The sequence below is a fragment of the Ostrea edulis genome, chromosome 2 (genome assembly GCF_947568905.1).
Source record: "Ostrea edulis chromosome 2, xbOstEdul1.1, whole genome shotgun sequence".
Lineage (NCBI taxonomy): Eukaryota > Metazoa > Mollusca > Bivalvia > Ostreida > Ostreidae > Ostrea > Ostrea edulis.
In genome coordinates this window covers 16,673,660-16,700,331 of record NC_079165.1, presented here as the reverse complement: position 1 = coordinate 16,700,331, position 26,672 = coordinate 16,673,660, and the positions used below count along the sequence as shown (strand labels likewise).

The 26,672-nt window shown below is 32.7% G+C and overlaps 1 protein-coding gene across 1 annotated transcript in view; it reads right to left on the bottom strand.

Moving 5' to 3' along the window:
• LOC125679758 (polyketide synthase Pks13-like) overlaps window positions 1–26,672 on the bottom strand; it is a 104,292-nt gene that overhangs the window by 41,039 nt on the left and 36,581 nt on the right. The gene's annotated exons all lie outside the window — the stretch shown is intronic.

Sequence of the window (26,672 nt, the reverse complement as noted above, 5' to 3'; positions counted from 1 at the left end):
TAATGAAAAATCAAGACAATTTAATAGAGTCTTATAAATTCAGTATCTCTTGATAGTTTGCTGAAAGAGTAGTACGAAAGAAAAATCCTGAACTCTGAACGATCAGATTCATGATGGATGCAGGGACATACAGTATTTTTAAAAGTCCTTGGTACAAGTTCTTCCTGTGACTTGAGCAGTGTCTGTATTCAGATATTTTAAAAAAAAGATCTTTAAAGCACTGTAGTACACTGTCATATAACCAGGAATATTTCCTGTATGGTCACCTTTAAATGGCCTTTGGGGTCGTATTTCGACATAAAGGACATCCAGGATACAGACGCCTTTGAATGCAACATTTGTTATATTACAAGTGTGACTGATAAGGAGCGCCAAATTAACAAAAACTCAGATAAAAAGATCAGTTCAATTATTACCCGTAATAATCAATTGACGTGCGCATCAAATCAATCATTGTTCTCATCAATTGATTAGGTGTTCACATCAATTATTGCGCCCATATATTAAATAATGCGCGCTGCCCATCAATTCAATGTATGAGAGCAATAATGGGTTTGCTGCGCGCATTTATTTAACTGATGACTGCAATACTTCAGCGCGGCATGTGATTTTGAGCTCCGTATAATTGATTTAATAATCTCTTTAATTCAATTGAAAATATCTTAATTATTTACAACGATTTTTGTACAAGAAATTAATGAGCACATCAACTCTTATATAGAGAGAAACACATCAATTAATATAATGAATTCAAGACAGATCTAATTAGATAGTTGTTGTATCTAGAAGAAGTATTGCATGCATCAATTGAATAAATATCAATTCAATTGAAGAGAGCAATAATTAAATTATTACACACAGTAATTGAATTGAAGCGCGCAGTAATTGAATTAAAGCTTTTTTTAATTAAATTGTGGAGGGCATCAATTCAATTGTTGATATCAGTAATTCATTTGAAGAGAACAACAATTCAACTATAGCCTAATCAACTCATCAAAGTATTCAATGCTATAAAGAATTCAATCAATGCGCGCAATAATTCAGAATTGTAGATTTTAGTAATTATCTGAACATGTTTCATTGAATTGTTGCAAGCATCAAATGAATTGATGATATCTTCAAATAATTAAACTTATCTTGAATTTAGCTTCTTAGACTGAAAACCTTTTTCAAATCTTTTTAACATTAATTTCTGTTACAGAAGAGTATATTTTAGTTCAACTGACAAAACACTAGACAGCCTCTCTCTCTCTCTCTCTCTCTCTCTCTCTCGCTCTCTGATATTTATATAAATTCCCCAACAAGTTGTTTTTTGAGAAGTGGTTGAAACACTTGAGTTCCCTTTTAATTCCTTCAATCAACCGCCAGACTAAATGTAGTGACTTTCATGTAATATATCAAGTTTATACACTCTGTAGTGAGTTTCCGGTGTGTGTTCACATGTGACATCGTGTCGTAGGTATCAGGTGAAAATTCAATTTTGTTAAAGACGGATTTTCTATATTTTAAGTATCAGAGCAATATAAACAATTCAATCAATGCGCGCTAGAAATTAGAATAGTAGATATTATTAATTATTTGAAGAGATCTTCAATTGAATTGTTGCGCGCATCAAATGAATTGATATTTTCAAATGCTTAAAGATGTCTTGAATTATTTGAGTTTACGTTGATTTGGTGATTCATAGACTGAACACCTTGTTTAGATCTGCTTAATATTAATTACCGGTATTATATAATGAGACTCCCCCCGGAAAATTGGCTATATATAGTAAGCCCCCCTCCCCCGGAGGAGTCTGGCAATATAGTTAGACCCCCCACACCCACCCCCACCCCACACTTATCAATAGTGAGCCTCCCTCCTTCGTGATTGGTCTGGATTTCCATCGGAAGACTGGCTATGGCATTTAGTGAGTCACCCCCTTTGAGGGGTGGCTATATCCCCTAACCCTAGTAGTGAAACTTCCCTACAATACACATACGTGGTTGGTTGCAATTTCATTAATATCTTTGATATATTGATTAAAGGGGTAAATTCTTTTGGCAGTCGTTCAACTACTGAGTTGAATGCTCATTGCGCTTATGAAGGATCATTTTTTAATAAGATGCATTTTGCTAATGCATGAGCAGACGAATACATTTACTGTATATGTATATTTTCAATATCCACTCTTCGTCTTTTCATCAGACCTTATTTTTATTTGATATTATTGTGTAACACAGGACATATTATAAAATCCGACTTATACTGTGACATAGAAAATGTTAAAAACGGATATTGAACCAGTATTCGTGATTCGATGAAAGGCTCTATATTGTCGAATGATAAATGAACCTTTTTCAAAATTTATGTCGGGGAAAAAAATAGGAGTTTTTTCTTAATTTTATACCAAACACATAAAAAAAATAGTTTAATCTCAATTTAAAAGTACTTTCATACAATGATAGACGATTAATAAAATGGTAAATAGAAACGTTTTAAATTTTCAACCTAGGACGTAAATATCCATCTGGATCCTCCATTATCCTAAATTCTCTGAAAGTAATTACTAAATGGCTAGGCATAAAGCAGATTTTCCGGAGGATGAACCTACTGAAGGGGGTATACGCTACAACACCAGGTGTCTCATCCCATGCCCCACCAGGGCTTAACCATGGACGCACTGAAGGCATAACGCCGGACTATTCAGACCCATTGCCTCTGAGGATTGGTACACGTCCTCCAACCCTTGCATCCACTCCTTGGTAGAACATCAAATACCTTTAATTAATATAACTTATGATCAAATATATAGGTTACAATGTGACAATTCAAACCGAGGCTCTTCTTCGGATATGAAGTCATTGAAATATGAAAATATTCATTGCTAAACACAACCTCATGCACTGGCCGAGAAGCCATATCGTCTGATATAAAAAAAAAAAAAAAAAAAAAAAAACTAGTTCTTTTAAAGGTACCAACTTTCCGGATAATATTTTGTGATAAACTGAAGTAAAACAATGCATAAAAGACTGGGATTTTATTTCAATAAACACACGTAAATTATAGCGAACAGGACTATTCCGTATACCAAAGTAAAGACCCCCCCCCCCCCCCTCTTTACTTTAGTATCCGGAATAGTCCTGTTTGCTGTAAAGGGGGATACTGTAAAATAAAAATTGTTGGGTTTTGTTTTGTTTTTTTGAAAATGGTTGAAATGCTTGAGTTTCCTGTGCTCTCAATCAATCGCCAGACTAAATGTAGTGACTTTCGGGTAATATATCACGTTTAAACACTCTGTAGTGAGTTTCCCGTGTGTGTTCACATGAGTCATGTGACACCGTGTCGTAGGTATCCGGTGTAAATTCAATATTTTTAGAGACGGCTTTTCTATATTTCAAGTATCAGAACAATATACAGATGTCCCACATTACGTAAAAATGAATTTATATTCTGGTTAGCATAACTAGAACATAGTGTAGTGAGTTTCAGGTGTAAAGTCTCGTGTAGTGAGTTTCGGCATTATGCACGTATGTGTGTGTGTGTGTGTGTGTGTGTGTGTGTGTGTGTGTAGGTGTGTGTGTGTGTGTGTACATATTATATTGGTCATTAATAATGCAGCAGATCTAGATGATTAGGACTATCAGTCGCAAACAGTCAACGAAGCCTGGTCAACATCAACTGATCACGTGGGCAAAATGTCATACAAGACCAAAGTCTCCTAATTCTTCTGCTCAAGGGGAACCATTATTTTTTGATAATAAAACAATTAGAAATATAATTGTACGGTAGTTAGCATGATTTTCTAATTCCCCTGACAGGAACTATTTCCGTCTTGAGAAACTCCTATGTTGTTAATTTCCTCAATGATCTGTTTACTTTTGTCTGGTGTCACAAAACCAAGTATGGCGTCAAATGACGTTATAGATATGGTATAACTGGGCGGCGACCACGAATTATGTAAGCATGTGTATACGAGTTATCCGTCATACCAAAAATGATATACATGTACATTAGTTTGTACGAATATTCCCGATAGATCAATATTATATAAAGTGTTTGCAATGAAATGGGTCCAGTTGGGGCACCCACGGGGTTGGCAAAGACACATGTATTTCTTATCAGTTACATAAATATCATGAATATGAAAGGTGAATATAGAGAACAGTGATCAATCTCATATTATTTCAATCAAAGTATCGCAGCAAAATCAATCGGGTCTAATAATGTAAATACAATTAAAGAATTTCTCTGAGTTGGATTTTTTCGGTATAATGAAAGTTGTGATTTTAAGGTGGGTCCTTAATCCTGGATTTTTGGGGTTTAGGTAGCATTTGTTTGTTTGGAATCAATAAATTAACATTCAGAGTAATAAAAAAAGGCAAAACAGTTAAGGATTTCCATATTAATTTTCATTACATTAACCACTAAAGTCATGTACCCCGATGTAGATTTTTATGAAATTCATTGGAAACAGTTATTTGTTTTTATTTATAATATAAAAACAACAAAATATTTTTTGAATTGCATTTATTTATCGGGAAACATGCCAATAACTAAAACACATGTCATTTTCAATATGTTTATCAAGTTTTAGAATAATATGTGCAAAATTATTGAATTAGCGTTATTCTCCAAAATGTTAAAAAACAAACAAATGTGGACGCACTTTCCTTATAGCATGGTTTACATATCATTGTTTCTGTTTATATTAGTAGAGTTACATCTGTTATAGTTATTCAGGGGAAAAAATCCATACCTTTCCTTAATAATGTAAAATCTATAGCTTCCAGATTATGTATACCCCCATCAAAAACTGAAGTATGGTACCATAAAGCTGAGCTATTTAAAATCACTCGGGATTAAAATTTTATGTAATTTCATGAAAAGACACAGATAAAATGTTTGTCAAAAATAAAGAAAATCTATCGCATTATGGACTTGATAAATAATTTAATGAGAACAGAGTTATTGTCCTTGGATTCAATAGTTTGAAACATATCATTGACTATTCAAATATAACTAAGACTTTTGAAATATTTTATGGCTAACAAGATTTTTTACAATAACTATTGAAAAAGATTGCAACAAAATTTATGTTCCTATCATTAAATCATTGACTTTGCAAAATCCTATGACGTCACAGGAGTGTGGAACTACGTGAAGGATAATTTATACCGAAGGCGTTATTGTGCACGTCCACCCATCCCCATCCCCAGAGTACTAGACTGTTATTTCGAGATCATTGGAATGTGTCAAAGTTCAGGACAATCTTGGTACACCATTAGATGTTTAATAAGATCGTAGAATTTATTATTTCTCGGACTTTTGTGACAGGCACTTCCTTGCATACGTATATATTGATACGGAAATATCTTATTGATATGAAGAACATCTAATTATAATCAAGTAAACATAATGCATTTAGATATGCATTTAGAAATGTCATCTGACATTACTCAGTTTTATTTTTGGTACTATGCAGACCTATTGATACTAAAAGAGTAATGTGACTCATGTCATATGAATAAATGTTATATCAAGAAAACTTTTATAGACGAGTAGATTGTTGAAATATTATCGGTACATCGTTCTTTAAGAACGCGCTCAATTTTCTATAAAGGTTGTCAAGACCTTTACAAAGCTGACACAAATATTGCCAATATTTGAAAATCTTCATTCCTGTTCATCGAACTACGACCACGGAAGATTAACTGGGAATATTGAACAAACACAATCTATCTTTTCTGAATAGTCTAATAACCTTTTAAACACACTAAAACGTCTCATCGATTGATTTAAGTCTATCTCCATAATTCATGTAAGTGACAACCTGAAAGTGCCCGGTGTCCAAGTCATAAAATGTCTGTTCTTTTCAAAGCTATAACTAGCTTACGTTTATTTCATTTCATTTTATTCAGGTATAAGATATCACAGAATGTCATGATGATAAATTTGAAATAACAAATTGAAACCTGGCATAATCTATAGCACTATGCAGTTATAACAGTTAAAGAATAAGTGACTGTATGAATAACATGACAATTGATGATATAATAACCTAATGATAACCCATAAAAGCTTAAATTAGCTTATTTCCAAAGGGGTCTTTATATTCATATTTATTTATTTATATTTATTTATAATCAACAGGCAAAGAAAATAAATATTACATGACTAACAATTTGAATTTTGGCAGATTTTGATTAATAGTTGCATAATGCATTGAAAAATGACAAGCTTCAGACATATTCTATAATAGAATACTAAAGTGGTAAAAACATAAGTATCAAACAAAATTGGACATGATATCTGGTTATACCCCCTGCCTTGTTGGCTAATAAGGACTTTCAATCAGAATCATCAGTAAAAAGTAAAGATAATATATATATCAAAATATATCTACCTTCATTTGATAACCTTGGTTAACATGTAAAAATCAAGGTATAAGCAAACTCCGTTGAAAAGACGGGGCAGCACTGGTGTACCACATGTTCACCATAGAAAAAATACTTTTATCAGAAATATTGGTAAAACGTGAAAACAAAACTGACTTTTAACATTAAGATGAATGTTAATCACATTCCATGGAAAATAGATTTCACGGGTTTATAAAATCTTTTAATATCAACAGCGATTGCTTACCGATCATGTCCTGTAAAATATCGACAAAGATGTACCATTAAAATTCTACACTGCGTACTAGATCAGAGAACTAAATACTTTTTTCTATTCAATCTTAGAGTTCATAACAATACAAAATACTGCGTTTAAAATACAACCTCTTCAACTCCTGATAGCATGATAAAGATTTTCATAACTTATAAGAGAGATATTGGACTTCATGCATCCTCAAGGTCTGTTCATTACAAGTACATGTATAAGTAAATCTGCTAAGAAACTGGACATAAATAGAAACAAATAGTGTTCTACCCTGTTGTAATTCTACATTGAATCAGAATTAGATTAAATGCATGTCTTTCTGCTCACACCATCTTCTTGATGACTCGACATTTACATACTAAAAAATTCATAGTCCTTACCGTTACTAGAAATTTAACACTCATTTTAGAATAAAAGATAAAACTCAAAAATAGAATCAGGGGTTCATGTATGTTTAGAAATGAGGCTTATATTTTATTTCATAAACTTTCTAATTCACAAGCAGCAAATACATTATCTTAACAATTTTCTATACATCAGTTTGAACCAAATGACTGTATTAAATTCATCATCTGTTTTCTGTCTCTCCCGCACTATAAAAGCTCGCCATAACACCACGCGTCAACAGTATTTACACAAAGGTGCGAAACGAAAATTAACTAGAATTAAATCTTCTGAAAGCAAATTCTTTATTTCATTCATGATTTTATCAATGCATGTTTCAATCAGTGCATACTATCTATTCGATATATATTATTATATTCGAGTCCGAGTCACACAAAATTTTGCGCTGAAAAAAGTCCCATTTATGATTAGCAGGTGCGTCTTTTATAACAAGTTTGGATTATCGTTGAATTTACATTACGTGAAAGTAATGAGAATGAAGTTGAAATGAATCGAAAAGCGGACCATTTTTTTTAGCAAAAGAAAAACAATACTACATGTATTATTAGGTCATTCTACTAATGAATTATCAATTCTAGCAATATCATCATTCATCATTTACATATATCATTATTATGTATTGATAGTTGAAACATTTGTTTTTCTTTCATATAAGGATATCTGTTCATGATTTCTTTGCTTGTTCTAAATGATGTACATGTGTGTTTCGGTGACTGATCAAGCGAAATGATCGGAAGAAAATATACAGATGTGGTTCCGCTAAATCCGCGTATGAAAACAAAATATATACATTTTATTCCAAATGATAAAACATTTGAGTATATTTGACTTAAATGTAAATGAAATTTCAACTATGAAACTTTCTGTTTTCATTATTATGAACATTGAATTCAACAGATTCCTCCGCGTTATTTTCCCGTGGAATGTTAATAAAAATAGAGGACGAGAACTGACCGTGAAGAGCCTATCGAGGAAACGCAAATAAAATTATTTTTCGTTTAAATAGTAATATAATTTCTAGATTTAATTTGTTAAGAACAGAAATTATAAACTTAAGAATATAAAAATGCTAAAAAATAATCTGATTTTTTCCTTATATAATCCACATGCTATTTACTTAATCTCCATGGGTAGTTCGTTTTTTCCTTTAAAATAAATTTGCCGATTGATTGTCACTGGATGTTAGGGCATAGCAGTTGCTAGAAATTTGTTTCAAAATGTGACATGTACAACATGAGGAAAAGGGTACATTAGAAAACAATATACGATTAGGTTTTCAAATCATATGTTGCTTTCAACTCTTGTCAACTACTATATACTTGATTCAATTAGCCTTGGGTTTCATTGATCAAACGTATTAACACGAATTATCTTCGATGAAAAGTCAAAATGTAAAATTGGGGACTCACCCTGATACCAGACCGGCTTTTCTGATATACGATTTTCCGGGAGCATCTGGATCGCTGTCGTAATACGCTTCAACATCGTACCTATCTTTTGGAATATCTTTGACATGATCTTCGCCGTTTGCAAGAACGCGCCAAAATTCTTCCAGGTTTTCGGCACCGGGAAATTTGCAACCGATGCCTACTATTGCAATGGCGTCGTCACTATCCATTGTTTTTTTTATATCATACACAACCCATCTAATTTAATAATTATTAACATAATGACATATCTAGAAGTCATATTTGTGCCATCTACAATATGTAAGCTGACATTTTTGTATATAATTTTGGGTGGAGAAAATCGTATACTTATATAACATTAAATCATAAACAATGGGAGGAGATATTTTCAACCAATCTCGCTTGCTTTAAAATATTTTTTAGCCTCACAATAAAAACAGGACGGGTTTACTTATGTAAAGTTAATTTTATTTTAATTTCAAGTTAATGCATCCTAGTACTATCAATTGAATTTAGTATGAAATATAATAAGTTAAATAACTGAGTTGTGAATTTCGTCATGCATGCATTTCTTTGTAATGCGGGTTCTTTTGTAGCTGAACACAATTATGTGGACTGATTACGAAAATCAGATTTCATTTAAACGATACATGTGTAAACTTTGCTGCGCTGAGAACGTATTGAGACTTAAGAAATGCATATAAAAGAAATTATTCTAAATTTATTTGAGGAAAAACGAGCAGGTCTTTAAAATCTGATTTGTGCATGTACCTACATTGGGTTATCTACCTTCATACCATATCAGCAACTCATTCAGGGTATAATTGCATGATGACTTTATCTAAAAAGTCTACCAATTTAACATGTTTATTATAAACGTAACTTTAATATACTAATGTAAACTAAATATATTAGATATATGCCATACAGTCTATGAATAACCATTTTGTCTAAACATGGCATATATACGCGATGGGTTGGGATTTTAATATGCATCTTTATAATTATGTTAACACGTGTCACTAAAATAAATCATTCATTTACTTTTTCAGCCCTACCTCTTCCACTGATTTTTCCTTTCAAAACACAGGTATATCACATTTAGAGCTGTTTAAAAAAAATTCTACTTTCTCTGTGATGATGTAGGGTATGGCGATGATTTTGTCTAGAGAAACCAGATGAGCATCCCTTCCACCTCCGGTTCCCATCCATCTTTTCCGCTCTTTTTCTCTTCTCCAACTCTTTATCTTTGCTATTCCTTCCTTTCTTTCTTTCATTTTACCCCTTCTAATTTCTCATCATAGCCACTCTCTACCTGTCAATCCTCTCATAGATAGCCGAAAGAGAGTTCTATGGAAATCCTCATAAGAAAACTTTAAAGACATTGGGTAAATACAGGAATAAATGGAATAAAAGAAATCTCAAGGTAAACCATCACCATAACGATACCGCGAACACGCTTCATGAGTTCTGCCGGAATCAAGCGTCGCAATTCATACCATCATAATGCAGTTTATTTCATAGTTTTACATGCACTTGATTTGATTTGCGCTGTATCTTACAGTTTAATATTCTAGAGCTGTTGACATGTTTGCATAGTAGCACTGTCCTTCACCACCTCCTCTTTGAAGTACATATTTTTTTATTTTGCCAGAATTACATTACAGAGCAGTGTATTCAAAACTGTACCATGAACTTGTCTAACGATTGATCTAACTCAATGTTGTACAAGTATAGTCAATACATACAGGGCTTGCATGGAAATAAAATTCTGTGCTTACCAGTTTCACCGCAGTCCATAAGTGATACGACTTTCCAACGTATAATAGCACTGTCTCTAAAGCATCGTTTTCTTTGCTGTATCCATAGTTACGGCATAAATTGTATATCTCACCCATGTATGTATAACATATATCAATGTAAATTAGAAAAATAATTAATGAATAAAAAAATGTCCATCTAAGAGATGTTATAATTATTTTTAGGACATTTTGAAGCAAAACCAAAATTGACAGGTCTCAAATGTATTAGTTATAATATTTAACTGGGAATAATACTCCTTCTAGGCACTGTTCTTATTTTCTCTGGGTGTCTTTATGGGCCAGTGTTGGTATTATTCTCAATTCTTAATTTTAAAGGATTTATGAGATTAATTATTGCTTTGTTATCTTCACATTTTCATGGTTAATTATATCATAATTCTAATGCCAATTAAAAGCATTATTTAAAAGTATCAATCTATAGTGTCTTTAAAAGCCAACTGACAGTAGTATGTCAATATTCAGTTGCTCATTGTCAAAAGATAGAAAACGCAACTCCTAGATGACGTGAACAGATCTCGAAGTTGATTGGCTGCACGAGGAATGGGGAAGTTTAAATAAACTGCTTTGCTATGAAAAAACGGTCGTTGTTCTCAATATCCCAAATATGAATCAGTGCATAAAATGTCATGATAACCACGTGCGTTTCCTAGTAGAAAAACATTCAAACCATAACTTTTATGTTAAAATTCATCCCGTGAAGATTAGGTTACATTCTTCAGATCTAAGATTCCCATAAGCGGTTTTAAGTGCCAATATTGTTTTGTGTCGACGTTCTTGCAAGATATCTTGGGTTGAATTTTTGAGAGAGAAAATGTGTTTTCTTTGTTCAGTATTGATTCGTCCAATTCGCTATGCACAATGATTTGTGAGTGAACGCGAAACGTTGACCGGAATATCAATTCAGACCAGGTGACCTACATCGTTGGAAACCGACAATGATCCACATTCAGAATGTGTCACAGAGCACAAGGAAAGTAAAATATCGTAAAATCTTAATTCTACCAGGATTCACGTTTCTTGAAAGAAACGCATGTTTTCATTGGCATCATTGATAACTAATGCGTCTGTATCAATCCTTACCTCAATGTTTAGGGTTATCAAAATCGTGAAACACTCATTAATTGCTAATAGGACGAAAATGCATCGTTAAAAAAATTTGCCGCCATTCACTATTTCATGACAAAACATCTTACAATATACCCTGCTAAAACAGAACCACTTGTGCTTGAAGGGAATTTACATGTAATAAAAAGACTGATGTAGCTTACACGTCCACATTTTCCAGTGCAGGACTTATATAAGGTAACAACATAATATTGTATATTACACACATTTGTCCTACACATAATTTGCTTTACATGAGAAAAACAACTACATATAAGATACAAATGAGGTGCTTTTAATCCAAAAGTACTGGACAAATAACAGCGTTTCTATGAAAAAGTGGAATTAACAAGCCGTGGTCAATCCCGCAATTCCTATAGAGTATAACATTCAAATTAGGGTAAACACATACCCCTGGACACACCATACGGATTATTTTTCAAATATATACTTAAGTTTAAACAAAGAATTACAAAGATATTTCCTAGGCATATTCTATAATAAATAGTTAGCGTTAAACTTTTAACGAAAATAAACTCATGCATCACATTTTAAAAAAACAAAAATATGACTATCTGATTTAATTTTATCCGTACTAATAACTAAGATAAGAGGGGGAAAATATGATAGTGATGATCGTAATATTAATGATAGAATAATGATTGATGATGACAATAATTTTATAGAGCCCTTAAAAATCAATTCACTTTAATGTGTGGAAAGATGTGCGTACATGAGCGGTGTAGTACTGTTAATATTTCGGAAGTTTAACTTTAACTTCTACGTTTACAAAATTATGAAATTAAAAAGAAAAGCTTGATTTTGAGCTACATTGCGCATTTTCCCCCTTTTTGCATGTTGAATCATACTTTGGCTTTACTTGCATTAACATTTTCTTATCGGTTAGTGCCACGCAACATCAGCAATTAAAATAAAGATAATGAACAGTGATCAATCTCACAAATCTTTGTTTTTCCATTATCTTTTATTTCTAGCTAACATACATGTGATATTTGGGGATAATGTCTCCGTAGAGACCCCGGAATAATCCTCACCTAGGATGCCAGGGGCTCCCTGGATTTGATATACGTATATATGTGTATATATATATATATATATATATATATATATATATATATATATAAGATTGTTTCTCTTTTACACTTAAAGATTCATATGCTCTCAATCACTATATAGCAATATTTTTCAATTTAAAAAAGTAGCATGAAATGATATTGTTCATGGTAAAGATAAAATGACGAAATATCAGTGGAAATCATTGTCGCATTAATGGCTTTAAATGATAATGATAGTTATAAAAGACAAATTCATTTAGGTGTCTTTTACAAAAGGATATCAGTATGTAAAATACAATCTACACTTAATACATATAAAGCAATGATTGATCCATATTGTTGCAGGGGAGACACAAACACAAACAGTTCACCACTCCCCTAACAACAAGTACGGAGGAACAGGTCACCCTAAAGTACTGGTAGAATGCTATTGTTGGAAACTAAATACCAGATACATAGCACAGATTATTGCACTACATTTATGTTATAATATAAAGCATTAAAGTAAAAAAGAAAGTATCTCAGGTAATTTGTGATCTAGGAAATCGTATTTTGATTTCTTTAACGTTAAGTATGTTTTATAACAGTCTAATTTAACCTGTATTAACATATTATTCACACTTTCATGTTTGTTTTCAAGTCTTAACATCATTTTACGTTTGTAAATTCTAAAAGCAATATATGAAATCACAAAGCTAAATGTATGCACTTTAAGATCATCTTCATGAAAAAAGCTTAGAACAACATGTTTCCATCGAATGTCAATTTCGAGTACCATTTCAACAGTATTCCATATCGGTCTTACATTTTGACATTCAAAAATTAAATGTGCATTGTTTCAATGACATTGGCACAAAATGCACAGTTTCTATTTTTTTCATTTGCTAAGTAGATAATTGTTGCATAAAAGATTGTGTAAAAGTTTATAGTTAAATTCAGCAACACTTTTATCAACAACTTTACATACATTGTTTCTATAAATATTAGTCCAGTTTGGCTTTTCCAACACAAAAGTCTTTTCCCACATACTTTTCATACACTGTATGATCCTTGAAACTTATCATCAACAAAATGCCGTAAAAGAATTTATAAGATTTGCCAATTATAGATTCAATTTTCCATCTTTAAATAAAAACATGTTTTCTTTTTCTGCATGGTATTTTGCTTATGACTTATTTTATTAAAAACATTTCTTAGTATTTTATATTCACACAACCAGTAATGTTTGTTTTTAGGATTCACAAAATCAGTAATATCCTTGAATCCAATTTCACTAAACAGATCGACTACTTTTAAAATACCACTTTTCATCCAGTTTGTAAAACAAAGTGTGTCATTTCTGTAAGTAAATCTTTTATTTTTCTAAATATTTTGGGAAAATTGTAATGTTGTTGATTTTCCCTTAGCTTCATTGAAATATGTAATACTTTCTCTATAGAAATAAGGTGTGTATTTATGTAACATTCCACTTTCATTAAAAATGAGTTGTTTGTCTTTAATATATAGTAAATATCATATTTATCCCTTTGACAGAAACTCTCGAAATAGTCTTTTAATTTATGGCTACATGAAATTATTTTTTGGATCCATGGTGCTTTACGCGCTTTGAATTTGGATTTTAAGTCAACTATGTGTATTCCTCCTTTTAGTTTATCTCCTATCAGGGTGTTTCTTTTAATCCTAGCTTTGTTATTCGAAATTAAATTAAATATTATGTTATCTATTTCGTTGATAAATTCATCACTAGGAGTTGGTAATAAAGTTGCTGCATATATTAATTTTGATATTGCCAAAAAGTTTTTTATGTAGCGTTTTCCAATATACTGTAAGTTTTCTGGTTCTCCATGAATCTAATAATTTCTTTCTTCGATACTACATCCATTTTTTTTCCAAAACACTCTTCTTTATTATGACCAATGTGGATACCTAAGGATTGATCCCACAAATCTTGATTTATTGATTGATTGATTGATTAATGATTTCCGCCACACTCAACAATTGTTCAGTTATATGGTGACGCCCAGTCTTTATTGGTGGAAGAGAGAACCCAGATACAATGTACCTGGGAAGAGACCACCGACCTTCCGAAAGTAAATTGGGAAACTTTCTCACTTAATGGCGCGAACGGGATTCGAATCCACTCCGATAGAGGTGAGAGGTCGTGTGATTTTGAGCGCGATGCTCTAACCACTCGGCCACGGAGGCCCCCATAAAATCTTGAAAAGAATACAAAATTAATATTAGGGCAAACACGAACCCCTCGACACATCATAGATGGGACCATGTTCGTAGGTTGGTTGGGTGGTTGTATATTGTTTACTGTCCCTCTCGCAAATATGTTACTCATATGAAGTCGTCAACATTTTGTTGGTGAAGGGCATACCTCATCTGTGACACAGGACCTAGGTTTTTACGGTCTCATCTGAAGGACCGTCCCGTTTAGTTGCCTCTCACGACAAGGAAGGGGTACCAATGGCCTATTCAAACCCGGGTCCCCCAGGGATTAGTTGCTTAGGAAGAGAAACGAAAACACCATATGTAAGTGACAGTGGTATAATTGGGAAGTTGACGATTAATCAACTGATGTCATCCCGTTTGTCATATAGTTGAGGTGTTGATTTGCAGTGAACAGCAATGTTCAATAAAGATCTAAATATAAAACAGATATGAAAAACTTTCTGATATCTTTTTACATGGGCGTGTTATCCATACAAGATGGCAGTTGCAATCATAAAAAATTAAAAAAAATATCATGACACCTGTTTCTCATAAGACTCTTCAACAAGTGTCACGATGAGCCCACACAATGTTCAAATGTCAACAGGAAAAGAAAACATTCCAAGAGAATAAAATATTCCACCTACTTAACCTATATGATTATTTTAGAGTGAAATAGGAAACAAACAAATATGTTATTCTGGCCCAATCGTAAATTATGTTCTTTGTACGTGCCCCTCGATTCGTTCTAAAATTTGAAAATTATTATCGTTTTCACAGTATTTGTTTTGCAAAAATGTTTTGAAAAACAGTATGTATCACAAACAGCAGAAATATGCTGTAGATAAGCACATGTAGTCGATCTTAGCATCATTTCAATTATCGCTTGTGCACATTCATTATTTTCAAGCCCAAAACTTTCCGAAAATATTTTGAAACATGATATCTTTTATATACAGTTGTACATCTGTGTGATGACGAAGTTGTTATTTAAAATAATATTTACTAAATGAATTGGAAATATAATGGATATGATGTACGTTTAGCATGTACTAATATTGTATTACTTCCATTTCGAAAATGCTTTTCATATCTTGATAAAAAGATGACAATATAGATGCATTTTAAGACGTTTTCATGGGGCAAGATAATTGCTTTTTGGGTTAAAATTTGTGAAGATTAGACACTAGTACATGTGTCAGATTAATGGGAGAAACCTGCAGAATGAACTTTTATCATTGAGATTTGTGTAAATTGGAATGAAAACCATTAACATAAAATAGCACATATATTAAAGTTATCATCCATGAAGTTTAATACTACATGTATATGTTTCCAGGACTTTAACCTAGCTGGTCACATATAAAGTTCAGTTACATCAAATCGTGAATGATAGAAAAATCCATAAATACATTATCAATGAAGGTTTGAATCATGTACGATTATAGTTTAAAGGAAATACACTCTTAAAGATTAAAAGTCTATATATGACTACTTTTGGTGGTATCACAATAGCTCCCCGAAACAAATTGCACCAAATTTAGATTTGTAATTTGGCTAATTTTCCTGAATGTGAAGTACATGTACGGTGTAACAAAAAAATGTGACTACCAGTATTCAATATGACACAAATTAGTAGTATTTATTTGTCAAATGGAAATGTTTAATTCTCTCCACACATATTTAACATTTTGAAGACAATGACTGAGTATTCATTATTTTCTATAAAAATATCCTGCATGACTAAAATGAAAAGATTAATATTTTTCACGACTCTGTTTAGACTAGAGTAGATCCACAAAGTAAATACATATAAGATCGGGCTCAAAATTTTGAAAATTTCCATAAATCATGATTTGCAACAGAATAATTTGAACCCTCAAGTAGGACACTGGGTCACCCAAAAATAGTTCTTATATCTCGAAATAAGGCACGTAATAGTAATTGCAAATGAAACTCTTCTATTAGAAAAGGTGGGGATACTTATTTTCTACAAGGCATTGTCAATGTCGAAATAGAAATCTTTCAGCAGGTAGACATGCTTCAATTTACATTATGTTATGAATCCTTGTATTATATTTTTTTTTATTCGTAGGATTGGTTAACTATATATCGTTAAACGATTGTTGACTGTATTATCTGCCATAATACTATCCATCTCACTGCGATCCAGCCTCACCCTCCAACACCTCCCAAATGCACCAACATAGTGAAGTTGAAGTGTGTTGTAATAACATACATATGCTCCGTATGGGACGTATGGGTTGTCCCATGGTTTAAAAATAAATAAATAAAAATAAATAAGGACCATCGTGTACCAACACGTCTGATGACTGCGGTACTGTGTTTTGATGGCCGGACACATACATGTGGTCACATGTCATAAATCATAATGAAATAAAAAAGTAACTTATATTTATTAAAACTAAATAAAAAGTAAGAGATTAATAAAATAAAATATATTTTTTATTTATTTGATAATTTTAATAATAATTTTTATTTAATTTATTAAATAAGTAAATTAAAATTAAATATTCAAAATATTTTTTTATATGTAATAATTGTTGAGTTAGTACTTATGTTAGAATTGTATGACAGATAAAATATCAATCATTAGAAGTGGTGTACTTAATTACATAATATATAGATTTAATTGAATAATGAAAATACACAATATATGCAATATCACAAATCGCATACATCCAACAAGCTTACATATATTAAATATATTAGTATGCAGCAAACCTGGAATTCATCGTTCTGTGTCCAAGTGTCATGATCTTCAGCCCAGTCCAATCGCTCCCGCCGGTGTCGAACAGTCAGAGGGACTCGAACACATGCCCTTCTCGAGTTGAGACTTGCATTGTGAAGCCGATTCCGTATCGTCTGAGTGGACACATTCACCCCCGAGGCGTTCAGGAGGTCGTTACGTAGGCTGGTTGCTGTCCAGAAGGGATGGCGTCGTGCCTGAAGAGCCACAAAATGGTCTTGGCGTTGGGTTGTCGACCTCTGACGATCACCCCCATGTCGGTGTGCTGCTGTACCAAAAGTTTGCTGTCGGTTCCAGGCCCTGTTTACAACGCTCTGGCTGACGTTTAGTGCATTTGCAACGTCACGTTGTGAATAGCCAGTGTCAAGCATTCCAATACATCTGCCCAGTTGTTCTGTCGTCAGGCGACGCCTTACACGTTGAGGGGGCATTGTGTTGATAAACGTAGTGTAAACACTCAAGTGAGTTTGAAATTTTAGAAAGAATCAGACACCGATGCCTGAGTGAAAATCGTACAATGGTAGCAAAAGCATAAACTGTGATAAGAAACGCATTTCCCATGACATGAAATGCACGTGCAAGTTTGTTGAAGACGTTTTTGATTTCACTTGGACATAATATTACCAGTTATGCAGTTATTAATTTTTCAAACAGAAAAATATCTAAGATCCTTATAAAATTTTGAGTAGTATATATATATATATATATATATATATATATATATGGAAAGAGAGAAATATTTCCGGGACTATTTGTCCTTTATGCAGAACGACATAATGTTTACATATTCATGTAAATTAAATGAACAAATTGAAGAACAGATGCAAACTAACACTAAGACTTAACTATGAAGGTTGAGGGGAGAAAAACGTCTACATATTGAAAATATCGAGCGTTTCATGCAGCACTAAATTGTGTGTACTGAACGAGAATCAAAACAATATGTAGATGAAACTGGGGACATACGTAGAAGGATCAATGAACAACGGCCTACCATTAAAACCAAGGAGGTCAAAGAACCCATTGTCGATCATGAGATGACAGTAGTGGTTATTGACTGTAACAGTTAATGGCCCGATGCGGAGAGGAAGAACAAGGAGAAATTCTGAATGCATAGACTGAAGTCAATCCGCCCCAATGGAAGGTGAAGATAACAAACAGTGATGACTTTACCTGGATTAATTCGACTTAACTTCCCTTAGTTATTACTTAGTGTTGTTTTGCATGTTTTTATACTTCATTTTAACAAGTTCTGTTTTTCAACACCAAAGAAATTAATTTATGAGAATAAACATATTTAAAAAGCAAATAGTGAAACAAAAATGACAAATATCACTTTTAAACAAAAGTAGCAAGTTTATGCAAAATTATCAAGTTTGACGATACAACAATACTAACATGGACATCGACTGATTTAAATGTTTCATTACACTCTTTTCAAAATATGACAGAGAAACCAACAAACCGTGACTGGTTATGTTTGTTGACATCTCTATCATAGACCCGGGAGCAGGTCATTAATAGACTATGACGAGTCTATTAAAGGGACGATGGAATCACAACAACCTCTTGGGTACAACGAACTTTGCTCCACTTAATTTTGAACTTTCATCATTTGATTTGCATTTTCGATTAAAGAATATGCGGCGTCCACAAATACCTTCTCCGAGACATATCTAATAGATATTACAAAAACGATGTTTCCATTCTATGATGAAAGGTGAAGATAACAATCTTATTTTCAAGTAGTTTCGAAAATCAATAGCAGTATTAAAAATTGATAAAACAGCCTGATGTCATACATAAATGCACTAGTTTGTTGCCTGGTGGAGGTTATAAGAAACTTCCCTGTGAATGTAGCAAAGATGCACATTCACAAGTCGGTAAGACTTAAAACTGGGGATATTCGTGCACTGTAAATAGACTCTTTGAATGAATAGGGCAGGATATGTCCTAATTCGTCCAGTCCCGTGGGTATCAGTGTAAAAATAGGTCATCAGCATCACTTGCTTGTCATAAGAGGCGACTAAATGGAACGGTCCTTCGGATGAGATTGTAAAAACCTACGCCCATGTAACAGCAGGTGCGTCACGATAAAAAATCTTCCCCGCCGTTAGGGCCGAGCATAGGCATACATTTGTAACCCCTCTCCGGCAATGGCGACGACTGTATATGAGTGCAAAATTCTCGAGAGGTACGTTAAACAATATAAAATCAATCAATTCTAATTCTCTCCGCTCTTAACGTCGGTTAGCAAGCTTAAAACCAAAGTCATATAGTTTGCGGAGTAAATACGGTTTTGCACATATTAATCATATCATGTGAACTTTTTCATTTGTCCTGAAGAAGGGACGAATCGTCTCGAAATGTTGACAATATGGTTGTTCGTGCTGATATATATATATAACAACCAAAGTCAAATCATCATCATCCGTACTTATTATGTCTTGGGTAGTTGTGTTAAATAAATGAAATACACCTCTGGTGTGTACAGGGGTTCGTGTTTGCCCAACCATCTATTTTGTATTGCTTATGGAATTTATGAGATTGATCACTGTTCGTTATCTTCACCTTTCATATAATCAAAGACAACTTTTAAATGGGCTTTACACATAACCAATTCATTATGTCAAATGAAAATAATTGTCAAAATAGCTTTTGTCAAAGCATAGATGATTCTGTAAACAGAAATTTAACTTTGCTCTAAATTGAAAAATATAACTGTAGCGTGAGTGATATCATCAGACAAGTAGTCCTAGATGAAACTCATAATCTAATAAAGGTTTAGCCCGTATTCATCCTGGTGAAATCAGATGGTTTGTTAATATCATGAAGTTCGAATGATTTTAACCTGTGCATCCAGAAGTTTTCCTTAAATGGTTTTGGTCGGTATCTGACCAACTTGGGCAATGGTCAAAAAGCACTGCTGCCATGTCCTCCCATCGGTGATTACCACCATTGAAATGTGTACTTACTTTCGTGGTTCCGACAGAGGATGGTTGTTGACCCTTTTACGAAGGTCTGTTACTTCTTTTATGTTAAAAGCAAATATTACGAACAGTGATAAATCTCATAACTGCCACATTACAAAATAAGGAGTTGGGCGAACTCGAACCCCTGGTCATACCAGAGGTGGGATGAGGTGTCTAGGAGTAGTAAGCATCTCCTGTCGACCGGCTTTACCCGCCATGAGTCCTGTTTCTTAATCAAGTAAGATAAGTCATTCGTAGTCAAAATCAGTGTGCCAAGAACGGTCTGACAATCGGTATGAAATACGTCAAACAGCATTTAACCCAATGATACGTGCTGTTTCCGTCAGCCAACGCAACTGATGAGATGCAGTTATTAGTTTTGCAGGAAAATTTTCCCAATATCCTGTGAAAGGGCTGCTAAAGCCCTCAGTGTCTGAGCTATATTTTCATAATTCATATTTGAGGACTGAGCAGGTTTTGAAACCTCATTAGGTAAAGGTTTATCCCGTATAATGTAGGTGGAAAATTGTCATTCTTTGAATTATTTCTCAAATCGGTTTGTAAATTATCGCAAATTCTTTCTGAACTCTACACTTTAACAAAAATCCATTTAAGATTTAGCATATTCATTTTTCACAACAGCATTGACATATTAATTGAGATGAACACTTTCATAATGGTTTACAAATATTTCAAAAACATCGGCAGAATTGAATTTAAATCATGGTCCTTCCACTGTGAGATATCAGAGGAGAAACCACCAAATCGTGACGGGTTATATTCATAAATGACTTGGTTCTGGGTGCAGTCTATAGATTAAAATCGTGACATTTTTAAATGTCTAGACATTTAATAGCTAATAGTACACCTGCTTGTCTTGAAACCGGGTTGATTACATAATCTGACAATGGGGGGTGAATATGAAAGCAGCGTGGGGTCAAGCAATTTGAAGGAACAAAACAAAATTGGCACAGCACTTCGTATCTAACTACCTTTTCTAAAGTTAGTCTCGCCTTCTCATCTGTTGATTTGCATTCGTGTCATTACAATATAGAAATGTATTCTATTTTCATAAAAGGGTGCTTTCCTACCAGGCAATTTATAAATTCACTGAATATTTTATCAAATTCTTTTAAATTGGCATATCTTTTATCCTTGACGATGAATACAAGTTTGTTGCAACTTAGTTTGATCCGGTTTCTTAGTATCACCTGTTCGTGGAATCATTGCCAGATATGGAGCGTCGTCAAGGTCAAAGGATGTATTGGCTGTTCTGTTTAAAGTAACGAACTGGTCAACAATGTAGTATTTTAGATATTTGAATCTAATTTATATTTTGCATAATGTAGGTTATATTATGATGTTTTTAACAACAAAAAGCAAGAAAAAGTTCATAACACGCATGGGCCGTTTATCCCTTCTTCTTTTTTTTTTTTTTGCAATGGTTGCTACATTCATCACTCGGTAAAACAAGAAAGTTTAATTGATCGTCACATTATTAACATTATCAATTTCTTCGGGAATGAATAAATCTTAATCCACAAACAAATCTGATAAGTACATCGCTGAATTCGGTTGTGTGGATCTATAGTCTCTCACGTTTTTTTTTTTTTTTTTTCTGAGCATGTATTTTGAATATTTCTTACATTTGACCTATTCATTAATATATACAAATGTCGTATTATACTGTTGGCAAGACCATCTTATTTGTAATCATACTTAGGGTTTTTTATTTTTTGTTTATTTATTTGTACATGGACTCTTTAATATACAGCTCCGAAATGACCCCAAAAAAGACACGAGTGATTGATATATCAGAAATGTATTTAAAATAGGGGTTTTTTTTTTGTTTATTGATCTTAGTATAGTCAGTATTTTGGGAATAACAGGGGTAGAATGACTTGTCAAGAGTTTTAGATTTTATTCAACATTATAAAGTTTTAAATTTGTCTGCTTCAGACATTATTTCTACCCATCAAAATGATTATAATCATGTTTTTAAATCACCTTGATCGTATTCAGTTTGATATTAATATTTAAATATTTTATGAATGCACTTATAACTTAGATTCTACATCTGTTCCACATTTTGTGTCTGTATGTTATTGTTGTCAGAATGTGTGTTTTCAGGACCACAATGTGATCTAAGTTTGTAACCTAATCGTACAATTATGTATGGATAAAGCGCATTATTATTAGTACATGTATAGTTAATTCTAACTCGAAAATTAGAAAAATAATGTTGAATCTCAAAGGTAGACAACTCAAGATTTCATTAATTCAGATATAGATACAAGATTTAAGATACCAGTACATCAATAGACTGAGAGGAAAGATGCTATCATTTTAATATAACTGTTCACAATATAGAAATATTATGAAATTTGTTTTTTGTAATGCATTGAAACAGAAATGATATCTTTTTGCAGTATAAAACAACCTTGACCTATTGTAAAGAATATAACAGTTTAGTACATTGATTCCCTATAGTGAGATTCTACTGCAGTAAAAAGCAACCTTTACTATGACAGTTTAGAACATTGATTAAATATGGTGAAATTCTACTACCGTAGAAAGCAACCTTTACTATGACAGTTTAGTACATGGATTCCCTATAGTGAAATTCTACTTCCGTAAAAAGCAACCTTTACCTATTATAAATAATATGACAGTTCAGTACATTGATTCTCTGTAGTGAAATTCTACCTTGAGTTACTACAATGCAGAACATTCTTTGTGTATATTATTCACTTTGACTTACAAAGTAAAATATAAAGTTTGAAATCTCTTTTAGTAAAAGGTTTCATTATTACATACGTGGATAGTCAAACATCACACACAATAACCGATCTCACAAATCTTATCATTTGCAACCATTTTCTAGGTCATTTTAACTATCGTTTTGACAACAAATGAATAAGACTCGTTGATCTTAGATGAAAGTGTTCATAGCTGTGACCAGTCCGGAGGATGACCACTCCCCCAAGTCACTTCATTTCACCTCTGATGTTTTCCGTGTTTTCCCTAGGCATACTTCATCATGGTATTTATAAGTTTGATCATTGTTCGTAATATTTACCTACTTTCATAGGTAGAATGGGTTGTTATTAAAACAAACAAGCAATCCATGATTATTAGAATAAAAACACTGATATTCAAAGAATTTTGAAATTATTGACTTTGCAAACGTGTAATGATCAGACTATTTTGTATTCTGTTTATTGTTCGCGTACTTGATGCAAGCTGTTCATTTGAAAGGGTGACACTTCTGAATAGTTATCAATGTTTCTTAGGATGATGGGAAATACAACAATGAAAATTTTTGCGATCATTTGTCTTTCTCTCATTTCCCCCTACATCAAATTATGTTTAAAATATATTACACTGATATATGGGTTTTTTCTAATGGACATGGTTTTGAAAATCTTATACATAAATTGGAAAACAATGACAATGTTTAATTTTTCATAAAAAATTATTTAAAAAATAGGACATCTATTTGAGTTGGGTGATGCATTGTTCATTCAATATTCATATCATGCATCAAATCACAGCAAATGTTTGACTTTGGAATCTCGTATTTGCAAACAAAATACAGTTTTATCATTCCGAACAATCACAAAAAATTCATGTAAAATAATTGAAAGCTTCATTCCCTGGTGTGTCTAAGCATGACAAAAGGAAATCCCTCACTGCTACAATCCTAAGCATATCGATAAATTGTTAGTATCTCACCATAACAGGTTTATATATATATATATATATATATATATATATATATATATATATATATATATAAATATATATATGTATGTATATATATATATATATATATATATATATATATATATATATATTAAAAGAAATAGAATAAACAGTACACAAAGTTAAAAATTTAACGCAAGCGCTTTCATTTTATAATCCTCAGGCGTTACATTTTAAAATAGTTTTGAAATGGTTTGACGTCATAAAGGCGTCCTAACATTTCACGTACATAACGACGTCATAAACGAATGAAGGGAAAAGGATTTTACGTTAAGCATATTATGACGTCATAGATAATAACAGTAAACATATTTTACAGTAAGCTATTGAGAGCCGGTTTTAAAGTCTTAATAAAGTGTCTTTCTTTTTCTCGTCGGGAAATAGTATTTTCTGTATACAGTTTATAAAACGGAAATACACTGAATTGTCCGTGGCCACACACATCTATATGTTCACTAACTTTAATTTTTCTGTATTCGGTTGCTGAAATGTGTTGTTTATGAACTCGTATACGAGTTCGCAGAGTAGTTCCAGTTTCACCGATATAATGTTTTCCACAGCCAGCACATGTTATAACATAAATTAAATTTTTGGTGGAGCACGTCATATCTGAATTTATCGTAAATTCCTTGTTGTTAAATTTGAACGAACTTCCTTCCCTTAAGTATGGGCACGTTCCGCATCGCCGATCGTCTCATCGTCGATCGTCGATACAACATACAACCCAAGGAACTCTAATGTTACACCTATCGTTCGGCAACTCAACGACCTACTAAAAACAGATGAAAAAATCGGGAAAATTATGAAGAAATATACTTTTATCAACAGCAAGAGACAACCGAAAAATCTTAGGAGACTGTTATGTAAATCTAATTTTCAGGAAAAGTCCAACAACAACAATTTCACCGTTACCAAATGAGACGATCGGCGATGCGGAACGTGCCCATACTTAAGGGAAGGAAGTTCGTTCAAATTTAACAACAAGGAATTTACGATAAATTCAGATATGACGTGCTCCACCAAAAATTTAATTTATGTTATAACATGTGCTGGCTGTGGAAAACATTATATCGGTGAAACTGGAACTACTCTGCGAACTCGTATACGAGTTCATAAACAACACATTTCAGCAACCGAATACAGAAAAATTAAAGTTAGTGAACATATAGATGTGTGTGGCCACGGACAATTCAGTGTATTTCCGTTTTATAAACTGTATACAGAAAATACTATTTCCCGACGAGAAAAAGAAAGACACTTTATTAAGACTTTAAAACCGGCTCTCAATAGCTTACTGTAAAATATGTTTACTGTTATTATCTATGACGTCATAATATGCTTAACGTAAAATCCTTTTCCCTTCATTCGTTTATGACGTCGTTATGTACGTGAAATGTTAGGACGCCTTTATGACGTCAAACCATTTCAAAACTATTTTAAAATGTAACGCCTGAGGATTATAAAATGAAAGCGCTTGCGTTAAATTTTTAACTTTGTGTACTGTTTATTCTATTTCTTTTAATATTTTATACCGGACACTGTGATTTTTTTAAAAACACAATTTGGATATATATATATATATATATATATATATATATATATATATATAAAGTCATACTTTTATCTATATTTATGTCAGTAGATTTTTAAACAATGTAAACAAGTTCCATTATGACGTCATCCTTGTGACGTTATGTGGGCAACGTTAAACATAATACAGTCATGATTGTGACGTCAGAACATTATACAATGTTAATGTTAGGCACTTTTAAAAATACAGACATATTTTAAACAGTTCCGTCTATAAATTTTAAGCGCCTCTAAATTCCTATGCATTAAAGGAGACATTCTATGTAAAATGTACATGTTAAATAACATGAAGTAAAAATATTAACAGTTTAGTTTCGGCTTAAACAGTTTTATGAAATAGTTTTCCTTGGCTTTGCGTAATTGTTCATTTTTCTCTTTTACTTTGTAATATGGGAAAATATAAAAACTGCCTTCTCCGCACGAATCAAAATGTCCGTTACACGGTGTGGTTCTTATTGTAGGATCTCTGATCTGTTGTTTATGTACACGAACACGGTCAGCCAATTTGGTTCCTGTTTGTCCTATATAGTTTACTCCACATGTAGGGCACGTCATACAATAAAGTAGATTTTTAGATTTACACGTCATAGGTGAATTTACTTTGAAGTTCATTCCGTTTTTGAAAGTTATGGAGTGGCTGGTTTGTATAAATTGGCAAGTATCGCATCGTGGATCCTCGCATTTAAAGACTGCTGGTTTTTCGGGGTTTGCTGTAAATTTGGCTTTAGTAAGAATGTTTTTCAAATTTGGTGGTTGACGTCTGCTGTGGAGTATATTCTTGGGCTGAATGAGGTCATTTAATGTTTCTGATTGTTGAAGAATAGGGAATAACTGCTTGGCTGTTTTGAATATGTTGTGATTTCTAGGGTTGTGTGTAAGAACGAAAGAAATGTTGTTGT